The sequence below is a fragment of the Ptychodera flava genome, chromosome 12 (genome assembly GCF_041260155.1).
Source record: "Ptychodera flava strain L36383 chromosome 12, AS_Pfla_20210202, whole genome shotgun sequence".
Taxonomy (NCBI): Eukaryota; Metazoa; Hemichordata; class Enteropneusta; family Ptychoderidae; genus Ptychodera; species Ptychodera flava.
Window position 1 is genome coordinate 4,649,997 of NC_091939.1, and position 16,409 is coordinate 4,666,405.

The 16,409-nt window shown below is 36.6% G+C and overlaps 1 protein-coding gene and 1 long non-coding RNA gene across 2 annotated transcripts in view; one reads left to right on the forward strand and one right to left on the reverse strand.

Annotated features, from left to right (window-relative positions):
* LOC139144755 (probable RNA-binding protein 19) overlaps window positions 1–16,409 on the reverse strand; it is an 87,972-nt gene that overhangs the window by 7,540 nt on the left and 64,023 nt on the right. The window lies entirely within an intron of this gene.
* LOC139144756 (uncharacterized) lies at window positions 3,496–12,032 on the forward strand. Its single transcript, XR_011554851.1, has 5 exons — window positions 3,496–3,630; window positions 8,211–8,266; window positions 9,335–9,350; window positions 10,050–10,145; window positions 11,678–12,032. It is a non-coding gene; the product is annotated as an uncharacterized lncRNA (long non-coding RNA).

Genomic DNA, 16,409 nt, shown 5'->3' on the forward strand with positions numbered 1-16,409 from the left:
ACTGGGTGCCCTGGTGTCTCCTTGTTTACAGGATTGAAAATTATACTAGACTTATAGGTGAAATCACACGACTCAAACATGAGCAGGCGACGTGGCTTGCTATATGAATTTATTTTCTGAATGTAGAATGGAAAAGTTCCTAGGGGAAGACCATCTGGTGTGAGTTCAAAATACAAACAAACACTGGAAACCTTGACTGTGAGAACTTTCCTTTACATTGTGTTGCATGAAACTGTACGGCAGTTTTCTTTTATAATCCAGATTAAAAACTCTGTGGTCACTGCACAGTTTTGGATAAGATCTGAAGCCTATACCATTGCTTGACAAATTTTGAAATTCAAAAGTGGCTGTCGATCTCGACAGAAAAACTCAAATTTTCAGTTTTCACAAAAACAAGACTGAAATTTTATTTCTCTACAAGTTCAGTCATCCCATCATGTGGTTTAGAATTTATTCAAGATTGCATCTTCCTCAGGAAGTGTCCTTCAAGAAGCTACAAAACATTTGAAAGAAAAAAGGTTTGAAACAGTAAAGCAGTTACGTCCAAATATATGTGCATGTAGTACTATCTCTTTCCATTAGCTGGAATGTAGTATGCATGTTACTGGACGCTGTAAAGTAACTTGGCTCTCAATACTAGCAGATGCTTGCAAATGCATCCAATAGGGACAGATATCAGAAACATAAGGAAGAATTGAATTAAAATAAAAAATATTAGATTTGAAAAACTCTGAAGGTTTTCGGTAGACCATCCAATCATTAAGTGAGTAAAAACAACTGCTGCCAATCAGAAGTGTTACGTGACATTGCAACCAACCAGCAGAGAGTCGGACATCTATCCAGAGAGAATCAAAAAATATTTAATAGATGTGAATGGCGATGATCTCCTTGGTTACTGGTGAAGTGAGGTTTGTGTGAAATTTCACAAGGCAAATGAAACTGACACTGGATGTATCAACAAAGCAAGTTTTAGAAGTTCAATAGATTTTAACAACACTGTGTGAGGATCTGTTATTCACGCAGAGAATGATTTCAAAATCTTAAAACCTGAGAAAATGTGTCACCACAAGTGATTAGTTTGTGATTTGTCATGGCATATGAATGCCAGCTTCTTTTGGTTTCATATGGAAATCACGAATCACAGCTGATATTATCAATAATGTCACGGTCACCTGTATGACAAGCAACAATGTCATTTCAAACAAAATACACTGAGCATTGTCAGTGAAGGTAGCAAGATTACAGAATGATGAGATCACAATAAACCATGTATTAGTTCAACATTACTTGAAGGTGTACGTTTTTCTTTGTCCACTGAACTGTAGAAGGCATAAGATTTGGCCCTCTATTTTTTTGAGTGTGCGACGAAGACCAGTATTATATAAATAGTACATATACTCTGATTGGTTCCTGGGATAAATTATGCACTGCTGTCTTTTTTTTTACCTGTATTTGGGTCAGTGTACTCTTCCGTTGCATTGTGGGAGAAGGAATGGAATGAAAACCGCGGCTTCAGATTTGACCTTCTCCTTGACGCTACTGCTGTGTTTGATGAGTTACCCTTTGAAAGGTCCACCCTATACACTGAATCTTCCCACCCTATACACTGAATCTTCACCCAACACAGACGTGTTGAACATTGAAATTACGTCAAGAAATGACAAGAATCTGGTTTCTGAGGATTGGATATTGCATGATTGAAATGCAGTGTCCACGATTCCTAACATACAGTAACTGTTTCTTGGTAATGAAGACAAAAAAAACAAAAGACACAAGCCAATATATATATATGTCACTCCTCTGCCTTCCTTCAGTAGGCAAATAGTAAGTGACCCAGTGGGATGTTTATTTATTTACAGAACCTATGAAATGAGTCCTTTACAGTGAAACGGTGACTGCAGGGTTTGTAGCCAACAGGCAGCCGGCGTACACATCTATCACTTGTTCAATGAAGTCATGCTGAAAGTTCACTACGCATACTTACAGTAAAGTTACAGAGTCTGTGTGTGGATTTTGTGCATTTGCTATTGCTCTTACAGGCTGTGTTTGCATGTGACAAAACAGCACTGGCTCTGGAGATGACTTCGGGTACTCACTGGTGCAGTGCGAAAGGAATCATAGAACCATGAATTATGGGACAGCAAAGAAGATCAAAAGATCGTTCATTGCACATGACTGTTTAACAGTCTGTCTGTTGATAAAATTCCAGATGCGTCTCTTTATGCAAGGTTGTTCCTCTTGGTGTGTGTGTGCATGAGTGTGTCACCATAAAGAAACCGAGAAGAGTTCATTATGAGGGGCATGTGTTTGAGATTTTATCAATACTATGATTTGTACCATCTTAATCATAATCATCAGTACAATTTATGATGTCATAATTTAATTTGATGTTGCACACAAGTGCCATTATTACCATGGTAACCATCTCTCTCCTCCTCCTCCTCCTCATCATCAAAAGAATTGAAAATCATTATTTATAGCATATCTCATTTAAAACTTTTTTGTTGGGCAAGCCCGGCTGGTACCAACTTTTCTAAAAGTCGTGATTCAAACAGTATTGAAACCAAAAGTCAATGCTGAATGAAGTCAAAATGGCTGTATCTTTCATTCTGCTGAATGTCATTCACAGGACAAGTCAATGTAAGTCTGAAACGCAATGTGAATTCTAAAGTCCATTAAATTCTTGCCGACTAATTTCTAGACTTCATGATGAAGCAACGGACAAAAATGATAATATTAGAATTGCAGTATCAATAATGGCCATAGCTACGATGAATTCAAAAGAAGGCAAATAACGGTGTCTACTGTGAAAATAACAGTGATACGAATCCTTGCCTCGATGCAACCCTGGAACTGTGTAGTGCGTGTGGCAAAACAGAAATCAATTGCCTGTCTACATTACAGCTATAAATGTAGTTTTAAGACCTCTTTTTTGGAGCAACATAATTCATCTCGGTGCTTCAGCCTAGTATCACCCATGGGCCTTGCACCCAATTACACTCTCTCCTCTTCAGAGAATCTGTCTCCAGGATGTATGCCCCACCTTGTTTATAGCACAACTGAGACTAAAGATAGCGGCCGTATACCTTGCCTTCCTTTTCTATTGTTTTTTCTGTCTCTCTTTTTGCTGCATCTTGAGTTGTTTACTCCAGTTCTAGAAATCTCTCTCCCACAGTGCTTGAAAGAAACTCCTCTTCACCGACAACTCTGATCATTTCACTAATCCTCTTTCTCCTGAGAATGCTGCAGAACACATACCTGCTGGGGTAAATATCCATGACAGCAAAGCCCCATACTTGATGAACTTGAACATGAAAATGTCTGAAAATTTTTCACCTTTTTTGGTATGTCATAAATTCGACGCCCATGAAAGTCTCTGAATATGGCAGGTTAATTTTCAAATATCAAAATAGCAACTAATACTGTCAATTGTTTTGAACTCTATTTTCCATTATCTTTGGGATTACCTTGGACAGAAGCCATGTGTTTGAAAAGATTCAACTTGGCTAGAAGAGGATTTTAACCCTTCACCACCATCAGACTACATGGTTTCACCCAAACCCATTGTTATCAACAGTGATTGAGGACCTGTTTACCGGGCATTGGGGGGAACAGGTTAAAACGACACAGGTAAGACACAACTATTTATTTCCGTCACAAGTTTACACAAGAACTGCAGTAATCATAAAAAAACATCTTCGTATGCAAGAAAAAACTATTAGATGTTCAAAATATTAATGCTTCAAGTGTTATTCCAGAATTATCAAAACAAAATTAAAAGCAGATCAAATATTTTTCTTACAAGCTATAAATTATTCTTTCAACATGAACAATCTTCGATACAGTACAGCACCTGCTTCATTTCTTCAATTTTTATGGATTTACGTGTGACTTTAATTTGGCAAATCTCATTTGTTCTAGTTACGACTTTGATGAAAAGTTATATGAAGAGTTATTGCACTCTCACCGTCAAATGAAATTATCTGGTCAGTTTTTACATTAGGTAAATCTTTGATAGTGTGCTGTATTAAAATCACACACAACATTCATATAGCTGTTTGTTTAGCTTCATCAAGAAGCACTTTTATAAAACAGTGAAAGAATTAAAGGTAAAATGTACCTCGGGGACAGACATGCAGACTCGCGAACTTTTACAATACTGTTTTGATCTCATTTTTCGTGTTTAATTTTGAAGCTCATGGAGTAACTAAATGGGCTTATTTTTGCGAAAATCGAAATGTAATTTTCCCCACAGGGATGGTGGCCATTTTGAATTCCAAGGCTCTGGTTGTAGAGTTGGGGTCATTTGATACTAGCATGTTGACCCTTTAATTTTATTCTTCATTTTAACTGGGAAAGATTTGAAGTTTCATTGCAAAAAGTTTGAGCAGCAGTTCATATCTTTCAATTTCTAGGCGTGTAACACAGTAGTAACGTATTTGTGTTAGTGTAACATATTAGATAGGGACAAACCATTCATTTCCAAGAGGGGAAGTGAGAGTGATAAACTTTGTTCAAAACAAATATTTGCCACATCTTGACTCTGCCAGTGATTTGGTTGTACCTTCTCTAAAGTAACTGTCCCTGAAACAAAAACTATGTTTATTTTTCTATAGTTAACAAGAAACATCTCAAAAAACATTATCTGTCAAATAGAAGAACAGAAAAAAAATATGAAAATAGGTCTGAAACTGAAATAATCTCAAATTTTAGCTGACTGCTGAAATTATAAAACTTCCTCTGTGTTGAATAATAACATCCCAGATGGTCGATACCATTATTTTTTTTCAGCCAACCTGAACTTTATAAGAGTAATCTATGAAAACTTTTTGAAGGTCTTTCATTGATTTTTATGCTAATGAGTCCCATGGTGCACCATTCTGAGTTTTGCAGTGATACAAGTATACACCAGTGGGGCTGATAAAACATTGCCTTTGATGCAGGCAAAGCAATTCCCATGACAACATGCAGGCAGCTGTATGACATTTATGTGTATTCAGAAAATAATAATAAGAGAAGTTGAGGTCGGCGTACATAACTGCATGTCTGTGTGTCCAGCAGGGCCATACCTGTGTTTGCCTATCTAGTTTGCCATGTGGGTGTAATATTCCAGTATGTGTAAGTCTAGCCTTCTGCATCCAGTTCAAACTCTTTTGTTTCACATACTCCATCGACGCGATAAAAAAACCAGAATCCGTATTCATCCTCCTCCATCTAAAATCTCACTCCTAAACATTCAAAAAAAATTAAGCAAAGCTTACGGCAGAGATTGGACGACCTTTAGAAATGTTCATGTCATAAAAGATTATCAGCGGTCCATTTGATAAAGTACAATAAAAAGAACGAGCTGTTGCTGGCAGACATATTTGGAGTTCCCATTGACAAATCTCCTTGTCAAAGGTAGTTTTCTATCATCCTGTGTCTCAGCGACAGTCTGACAGTCTCTGAGTCGCCGTGCACCAGGTGACTCATTGTTCGAGTCATTATGCCAGTTGTCTGCATACAGAAACACTGCAGAGACAGAATACTAACTTCTGTTTTGAAACACGTAATATAAAATCATTGATTTCAGGGAAAATCTTCGCATGAAAATCTCCAGAAAAGCGAGCAGTGGTAAAATCAAAAAGTTTATGTATACCAGCTTCAGATACAAGTGTGGATTTGAGCTGCAAAACAAAAATTTGGCAAAAAGTCCAGGTACAGAATGTGATCAAACTGATTCCCCGAGACATATGTGAAGACTGATACAACTGAGTATATATATACAACATTTCCTTGATCAATACTAAACTTTCTTGCTGAACCATCCAGCAGAATCTTTAAACCTGCCATATCTCCCCCCCCCGGGTCTGTTACCCCTGTTGACCACAATGAGCAATAATTAGCCGACCAGTTCACCCCAACTGCAGGTCCAAAATTTAATACCATTGATAGCAATGGCTTTGGGCTCAACTACGGAGCTGAAACCGTGTAACTTTGCCAGTGAAAGGGTAGGAAGTTCAAATTTACAGATAAAAAATCTAACAAGTTAAAGAGCAAAATAATACTCCTCACACTTCTTGCTGTCTCATTCCCATTGCTAACAAGACCTGGGCTGATTCCTGACGGCAAACATCCGGATCCTTGAAAACCAACGTTATTGTGATCATGCTGGTGAAAATGCAAAAGGCATCAAACCATGTCTGGGCTTTTGACCACGACCTATATTTTTCCCAGCACTTGGAAAATAGTGTGTTAATATTATAGCCAGGATGCCAATTGAAGTCCCCAGATGCCCATATCAGATTCATGAATCGTTGAAATACCTCATTGGTATTCCACGGATACATTTTCTGTCTAAATCGGCGGCCTGCACGAAATGATAATTAATGCCATCGCTTTGATCATAAAACTTTGTTGTTGCAGGCTACAAAATTTATATCTGGAGGGAGCTTGTAAAAAAAGCCCCGCTGTCTGATGTAACTTTTGGTTTGTATGTATTTGTGAGCAATATTCTCCTTTTATTAACAGTTGATATTTTCTGTGTCAGTCTGGAGTTTTTCTCTACTTGAACTGCCCCTTGGCATGATATGTGAAATATCTGAAAGCTCCAGTCCGATATTTCTGTCCTGAAATTACAGGAACTGAGAGAGCTTGATTTCTTTGAACCATTTTGCCATGGATTTGTCAATATTTTTGCTATTTTTAACACCAATTTTGTAATTTGAAGCAATTATCAAAAACGGCACACAACCATAATAGGCAATTTCAGTTTTTGATGAAAATACACGCCAAAAAATTATTTTCCATTTTTTTTTTTTGCTTTGAATGCTTAAAAATCAATTACATATACGAAAAAGGCAGAAATCCAACGTCATTTTATAAAAGTGATGTCACTGGAGCGCCGATGCCCCATCTATGGCCTTTGACCCTTGACATCTGTCATCACCTCACTGCTGCGTCACTCTGTCTCTGTCAGTTTATGTGTAATTAGAAAAATTTCAACACGGAATGAAGACAGGAAAAATAATAACTATTGGCATTCGGGGTAATTGACTTCAGACCTCAGGTATGTCTAAATTGGCAATTTTCATTTAAATGGCTGCCTTTGTGACCCCGAAAATTGGATTCCCTGTTTTCGGTGGGAATTATAATGAAAGAAGGCAATTAAAATGTCATTTACAGTAACAATGGCCGTGTTGAGTTTTTCACCATCAATTGCTGAAAATGAAAAAAAAAATGCAGCACTGACAGTCTTTCAACTTGAAAGTTGGAACTTTGCTGATAGAGCGATTTTTTTCTCCCTTTTTTTCTCTCGAAAATTCAGAAAATTTTAAAAGTCACAAGTACCTCTAAGAGAAATTACATGATTTTCAACTAGCTGAAAGTGTATTTGCAATATTTACAACAGACAAAGACGGCAAAAATTTTAGGTAGACTTTCAAACCTTGGAACATAATCTATGACAGAAGTGTATAGGTCTCAATATTCAAATTACAACTCACAAAATTCATCTTTCTGCCAAAACTTATTTTTGTCTCTGTAGAATACATGAATAAAGGACAACAGCTAACCATTTCTCCTGAAACTGTCGTTCATAACAGGTTCAAGATCAACATGGAAAACTCTAAGGTTTTACTGAAATTTGGCCTCATAATGCTTATACTTTGTTATACAGCTGTTAAAGCTATTGATATCTTATGTGACACTGGTGAGAGGTTCACCTCATCAGCATTTTTCAGCAAATGTTGAATCGATGAGAATACAAACTGGTCTAAATTCATTCTTAAGTACTATTAACAGATTATCTCCTCTGAAAAACGTCTTTCAATTATGCCCTACCTTGTGCAATGACAGAAGCAATAGATAAGGCATTTCTGAAAGGTCATCACGTATCGTACCCTCCATATACGTCTGATAGGCTAAAAAACATCAAAGCTGGCTGCATTTCGAGGGATGATTTTGAAAACTTTTATCAGTTTCCGACTCCTCACTGTAAACAGGGGAAAGAAATGCACGATTTGAATCACCGGAATTGATGTCGAATGCAATCGGAGATAACCCCTGTCCATTATTTCTTGTGATCGGAACAAATCTGATAAACAATGCAGTCAGTATGAAGCTCTGATCATGGACCGAATTCTATCATTACTCTATGAATGTACCTGAAATTGTGCTTACTGCTGAACTCTATGAAACTTATGTCTGGCAATACTGCCTTTTGTTTACAGTGGTACACGTATGGTTACACTGGCATAGAGGAAAGCTTCGTCATCAAGATTTGGAGGTAATTTTTTAAAAAAATTTTTCTAAAAAAGCCATTTTATTGATGATTTCTATGTTTCCATTGAGAATGACATAAATATTCTCAAAACAACATCACAATATACATATCAAAAGTCTACTATGCTCTACAGTACTTCTGGACTTATTTCTGTTCAGCAGGTTACTAAATACCTAAGCAGGTGCAACTCTCATGATTATGCAAATTATGAAGCTAAACCAATCAAATACAACTTGTGTATATAATATAACTGTAGGCTTTCAATATTTGATCAGATCATCACCAGATCAAAATAGTCCTACTTAAAAAAAGAATGATGCAGTGAAGAAAATGGAAAAGAGTGACATAAAAGTTGACGTGGTGAAACTAATATTATGCATATTAGATTTTAGAGCACTGACACTGTGTATGTTTCTATAATGAACATTCAATAAATTTATAGTCCTCTCGGCAAACTGATGGCTAAATTACCTGAACACACTTTTCAATTTAGAACGACATTTTACTCGAAAGCTAACTTGCAACAATATGATTGACAAAAAAGGTGACGATAAGTTTACTACAACTGTGATGTCAGTCAATTGGGCTGTACAGCCTACACCTGCAGTTCGGAGATTTTATAATGTTCCACAAACATACAAATATGGGTCAAACCAACTCTAAGAGCCGGAATAGATCAGTTTACAAATTTCGGCGGGGTATAAAAACCAGGAAAACCAAGTAATCTCCTCAACCTTCAGAGAAGCTTCCGTTTGCCTGAGATTTTGACACAAGCCAGGCACTTGAGTAGAGAGACAGCCTTCCTGACCACATCAACATTTATTGCAGTACAATTTACGGCTTAAAAGTTGAAAATTAAGTTATCTAGTAAGAAGCGATACTGCTGGCAAATAAGAAGACCCAAACATAATTTCCAAACTAAATAATACAAATTTAATACTGGCTGTAAGGCATAATATTAATATTCATGACTTATTAATTTTAGAACACACATTCTTCCATGGAGTGGATTTGTCAGTTTCATCTCTCTATCAAGCTCATTCTCTATTTTTTCCTACACCTTTTTTGCAGCGCCGCATTTGAACAGGTATCTTTTGAAATATTCAAGCGTATTTCTGAATGAAGTGTGAACTCTAAGGAGTCTTGTTTTCATGATGAAAACGAAGTACGGAGGATAAAATGGATGATTTTGACAACCAGGGTTTTACATGTTTCATTAAGTGATGCACACGGTACACTTAATAGCTTTATAAGTTCTATTCTGATCTGACTTACAACAGTACAAAAAGGAAACATTATATTTTCATCTTCACAAGGTCGCACAAATATCACATTCGCGAGAGTAATGACCCTGAAATGCTACATTTGTGAAAATGGCTACCACCCAGTAACTGTACACATTTAAACAGCCAATCGTGGAGCAGCTTGCACTTGAACTCTGAAAGAGTTAGTTTGCTACTCGTAATGTTACGATATTAGACGTAGGCAGGCGTTGTTAGTGTTTGATAGCTGTGATCTGCAGCCCTAGTACTACTCCCCGACACAATGGCATTGAGGTAGTGGGAGCGCTGCGAACTGAAGCAAAGATGTCGAAAGACAAAAATGTCGGGCCAAGTTAGGGGAAGATCATAACACTTGAAATAAGTATCAGTTCACTTTTGACGATTATGTCAAAAACCGCGAAAATGATATTTTGGAATGTCCAAACCAGAGTAACATTTTCGTTTTGAAACTTGTCACCAGAAGATTGTATCATTACTGTATTTGCTTCGTTTTTACTGCATAGAGGGGCTCTACTGGTCAAAATTGTACCTGTTTCATGCAGTCACAGAAGGGAAACACAGTCTCTCTTGCTTTGTATTTCTTGCTGTTTATTGGACAGGTAAGTGTTCACTATATTATCGTAACTAATGTCAACGGAACGTTATTGATGAGTTGAAGTTCATATTCCATACTGTAGGGAAAACACAACCCAATTTGTGTTGTTAGTGTTGAGAGCAAAACTGAATGACTGACTTGCCTAATTGTGATAAATGTATTGACACTAATAATTAAATAACAAATAAATATAACCAATGTTGTAATGATTATATTCCACTTTCAATCTTTAATGAACTTATGATTGCAATCTACATATTTTTCAATTTCAAAATCTTTTTGTGACATTTCCGCTGCAAACTATTGATTTTCATTCACATGTGTCCTATAAATGCCATCCTGGGAAATAACTCATGAGTAATGAAATAATAACCATGTCTCAAAAAGCTCATTTTTTATCGTGTGGCACCAATGCACCCCCATGTTCCCTATGGTATAGCCCACCTGACCATAGACAGCCATGTGACTGAACTTTTACTAGTGATATTGTAGGGCTGATCATGTGTTGATATGATGGTAGGAAGTGCAGCCGATGCAAACAATGGCACGCAGTCAGCAACTTATCGTGTCTAGTTTTTCTGTGATAATAAATATTCTAAATTTTACTGTTATTGTAGTTGTTTTATTTTGTGTTTTAAGAACTCCAGCCCATATGTAAAAGGGGATTGCAGGATATCTTGATGGTACACATAGTCACTATTCAATAACACATACCATTTCATGATGATTCCAGGCAACAAAGAAAACGTAAAGTGTACTTTTCAGTAAAAATATTTCAACAATTCCTAATGATATAAAAAGGTATCATCCAGACCTGGCTGTCTGAACGTCAAATCTTTATTGATAAAATCATGGCTTGAAACCCTCATATTCATAATATGCAAAAATTGTTAGACATGAGGGTGTATTGTGAGTTCTTTGGATGGGTATTCTTTTCTCAGATTTCCACACTGAACAGGTTAAAAGAAAATGACGTTCATCTCTTCATGATCAATGGAGCATCTTTGTGTCTCCCCTCCTCTATGGCTGACGAAAGAACACTGTGAGTGGCAAGAGCATGAAAACAATTGAACTATTTTATGATGATTACAGTAAAGCCTGTGAAAAAACTTCTTTCAAAAGAATTACTTTAGGAATAAAAGAGCTTCCTTGTTGAGTCAAATGTTTGCTTTTCACATCAAAAGCAAATTAAATATTTTGAAAACATGTTTTTCATTGTAATCTTGATACTTTTTAACATCTCTAGGACACTTTCAGGTTCTGAGCAGCTTTTTTGTTTGGACCATCAAACTCACGGAACTTCACAAACCCATGAGTATAATTTTTTAGGGGGATTACGGAAGTTGATACAATCATTTTAATGTTAAGTATTATACAGAAAATACAGCAAGTTGTTTGGTATATAATACATCTCTGATACGGACATATATACATACTAAAAATACTATCAACCCTCACAGAACATTGGTCCTTCGGGACTCGCCAGCGTGAACACATATACAAAGTCAGCCATGTTTTTTCCTTTGCCTCTACCAGGTGGAGGACCTGTATGATGTATCTGTTGTGTGAGCAGAAATGACAGCATTCTGTGGGTAATTGATGTTGATGCGTACGTGTAACGACTACTTCTACTACGAATAACACCGACGGAGGACTTTTGTCTTAACCATGATAAATGAAAACTATGGACTAGTTCCCATGGGAACCATCAATATTCTCTGATGCCGTCATAAAATTCTGAATTCATTTTTCAATTTTGGATTATTTTTTCTCCCCCTGTACCTTTCTTTCATTCTCAGTGAGTGATGTATACACACTATGAGAGTGGTAATTATTAGCCATTAAAGTTGTGAAAATCATGACAGCATAAGTAAATGCCAAATGGCAGGCTAAAACATAACCATTTCAACATGTCTTGATGTCGGCATTTTGGGTTTCGATTCTGCCATTGTGGGAAATCAAAATCTTGACACTTAACAGAACTCTGCGATGGTTGTCCTCAGTAGTAACAAGTTTTTCAGTCTTTTGAGATTTTTGTTCTGTTCACTTGCTGTCATCAGTTTCAAGCACAGAGGCTGTAAAACCATAACTTTGAAGTTCTGGTGCAGTGTTAAAATCACAAACGCATTCATAATTGCAGAAAGTGTTTGACTTAATAGGTGAAAGAAAAACTACATTCTGAAAACTAATATCTCTTTAATAATGTAAAATACTACCATTTCAAAGAATCGAAATATTGCTTTAAGTCCTTGAGGAAAGTCACAATTATTACCCCTTCTAGATTTCCAAACATATTAACCTTTAACTTCTGATGTAGTTTCCAGAAGAATATTGTTTTGTTTGTTTGTTTGTTTATTGTTCTACTCCAAAAGCATGCTAAAACGCCCGTTGTTCAAATTCACATCATCGCCAAATATGTGCATATGATGTAACACTTTGTATTTTTGCACGATTTTAGTAACACAGAATGAGAAACTTTACTTAACAGACAGTACAAAATACTGGAAAACACAGAAACAAAATATGGCTGATGGATCTGTAAACGTTATTTTTATCATTGATTTGCTAAATTGAGTAATAATAATACACATCATTGGTTTTTTGAAATTTTTATGTACTTTCCCACCTCAATGCTCAGGTACTGCTACAGAGCAAGAATAAAATGATAAACAAATTTAAATTATGAAAGCGATAATTTGGAAGTCTTTATTTAATCGACTGAAAAAAAAAAGCTTCTGCAGACATCCAGCTCTGAAATTAGAACATGGCGTAGCTGAGCTTTGGGGGACACACATGGGAAATGTTGTCACCCGGCAATGTGTACCACGAGAACAGCCTATGATTATAGATTAAGGGTGTACACATGTGACTGCGGCAATATGTGGGACACAGATGTCGCTGATCTCGCAGTTAGGATGGTTCTGATGGAAACATAGCAACCAGGTGTTCTGGTAATCTCAGACAGGCAACAAACCAACCATGTCCCTGACAGGCTCAATGAAAAAAACACGGTTGTACAGTTCATGAAAATAAAAGGATGCAAATCTCAAAAGAAAATCAGTCAAGGGACGCGACTATTAAAGGCAACTAATTTCTTTTTCTGGTCTTTCGTTACAAGGGGCAGTTTATCCTGACAGAGGCAAAGACTGGATCATACAAAGTGTGATTAAAATTTGTACAGAGCTGACAGACTTCTTCTGTAAAACCAGTCAATAATCTTAAAGAAAACTAAGAATTAGACTAGTTCAAAGTGAATTTGAAATCCTCCAGAAAGTCAAAGCTGTCTTGCTCAACTGTCAATCAAAGTCTATCAACCTAAAAATGAACACATACAGTGATTACACAATGCAACCTACCATGATTAAACCAAAAAAGCTTGTACCTACTCTGATGTTCCATTGCTTTTTGAAAGTCCCAGCCACTCAGGCATGAGTGCGTCCCGCATTAAATGTGTCTCATTTGTTATCAAAATCTGTCACCCCGCATTGTTTTTCTTTTTGATTGCCAAAAAGAGAAGATGCCCATCAAGAACGGCTAGGCTGGGTGATTATCAAATTACATGCACGGGTGAATAAATGGACCCCTAGTCAAATCTGACTTGCTTCACACATCCAATGATATATTCCACTACAGTCTGAATCTGATTGCTCTTTACCCAATCCATGAGAGGAAACCCCCTTTTGGTGTTGACGGCAATGGCTCCTCAATCGGATTTCCTTGAGACTGCAGAGCTAAATTCTGTTACAATTCCGTGACCTCTTTTATTAAGCCTCTCAAAGTTGCTTCATGGCTTTGACTGAAGTAGTTATTGCTTTATTCTTCCAACAATGCATTCTTGTTTTTTGTTTGTCATGTAAACTGACAGTGACTGTGGTCATCCTGATCCGACAGCTTCCTGTCATATGCTATCCTGTTGATTTCAAGAGATAGATCTGTTTTGACAGAAAAAATAATTCATTATGAGCATCACGACAGGTGACGTGGCAGTTACCCATGTTGCTGTAGTTTACTGAGCTGGAAAACCTACAGTGAAACAAGCGGACGAAAAGTGTGGTAATTACTCTTGTCGTATGCCACAATGAAGCTAACTTGAAAAATCAATAATCACGAGAACACTAAATTTGAACACATTTTATAATGCTGGATTCTCAGGGGAACCACATTATGGCAATTTGAAGGCGAACAGAGAAGGCGTGACAAGTATGTGCAACTCTCTTATAAAGATACACTTTTTAGCATGACTTGACGTATTAAAAATATTATGCACATGCAAGCACCAAGCCATAATTTCTGGAGTTAACTCAAGAGTTACAGGACTTATTGAAAAGAACATTGAAAAGAACAATAGCTGTAATTTTTCATATTTTCACTATACTTGAAGACAAATACATTTTTGAATACCAGGTCCCCCCCATCAAAGTATGTCCAAATACTGAGTATAAACCTTGCAAGTAATACAATATCATCATTGACAAAACAATTCTCGGCCTGACCATAACTCAGCTGTTGATGATAGCATTTGATATTACTCATATACAAGTTGTATGGGCTAGTCAAAAAAAAAATCTGCATTTAGCATCTTGGTGTGATTTTCAGAGTAAAACAAGAAGCTATAGTTTTCAGAGAAAAAAAAGAAATACAGCTTTCAGGGTATGGAGATTTCCAACATATCTGAATTTGCCAATTTTTTGGCAGTGACCAAAATACCTATGATACAGAAGCGAACGTATTATTTGTAAGGATTAAACCGTAACAATAGGTGAGCATAAGGCATAAACTGATTGCTGTGTTTTCTTCATCGATTTAAAAACATCTTATCGTGAGATATTTTTATCACATTTAATATATTCTAAACTGGTGCTTTACAGAGTAAGTGATGGTATCTATCGTTGGGTGCTTCTTGCTTTGAAATAAAATGAACCAGCACAAAATGTTAATCTCATTACAGAAACCTAAACCTTCATGAGTGATGGATGGATGGATTGAAAACACTGGTAGCATGAACACACGGACCATGCTGACAACTTTTATTACCGGTAGCAGGTATTTTCAAAGCTATGCTTTTTTACAGGTACTCCTTATTCTTCATGGATTTGCCTTCATTTTGAGATTTGAATTCTCTTTCATAAATGATGTTTTGAAATACTTTTCTTTCTCCGACACGACGTTGACGCAGTACAGGTTAACCATCTCATGTAAGGCTTGTACCAAACCCTGTTCAAATATATTGAGGTGGCCCGATCTAAATGGGAAGGTTTTTTATCAGCTTCACATGTATCTCCAAGCAAATTGACAAAACTCTGCGTAACTTTCACAGGAGAGCAAGGGACTAAAAGTTTCACATATAGTCAACGTCAACAACCATTAATGCACTAATCAGGGATTGAAGACTGTAGCTTCAAATTTGTATACTTTTTCCTGCTGCACAACAACCATATTGCAGAATTACACCACAATAGAGTACTTGTATGTGTTAAAAAAGGAGAAGGGGGCAGCTATACTTTCCTGAAAACAAAGAGTTGGCAAAATAGAAAGATGTATGTTTCTTATTCTGGCCTCTAGGTCTTTTATGAATCTGATGCGGTGACTTTTTATTTTTCTCAGCTCAAACAAATAACGACTGAGATCACAGCAACAGAACTGGAGTCTTTGGTGATTTTGACTCAAAGCAAGATATAAACAAGGATGACTTAAAGGGATGAAATCACTCTTTATTGAGCTTTTTTCATGAATTCCGTTTGATATGTAAAGAAGTATATTGTTGTTTGACTTCTTGAAACATTCTGAAATACTGGTCAACTGTTCACATTGCAACCTCGACTCTGCTTGCAGCCAGGCAAGATTAAAATATTCAGAGAAACATTTTACAGTCTGTACCAAAAAATCAATTTCAAAAATAAAAGTATACAACACTCAATGTGTATGGCTGAACCTACACTGTTACATAAAGTTTGGACCTCATGCTCATGCACTGTACTGAAATCTTAACCCTTTGAGCGCCAAAGTCAATTTTTGTTGCTGTTATATAATATAGTCCTGTCAATTATTTTCAGATGTTTGCCAAAATTTTGATAAAAAACTGCAGCCAATGAGACGTGATGTCCATTTGGTCCAAAATTATCCAAGAAAATACAGAAAAATTCATAAAAATCGGTAAAATGTTGCACTTAAAATTTGGTGGGAAAATTTGCAGCACTCAAAGGGTTAATTGGCAGTGCCTTTCACATGTATGTACGTAAGGATAGCAGCTCACCCTTGCATTGTGGCA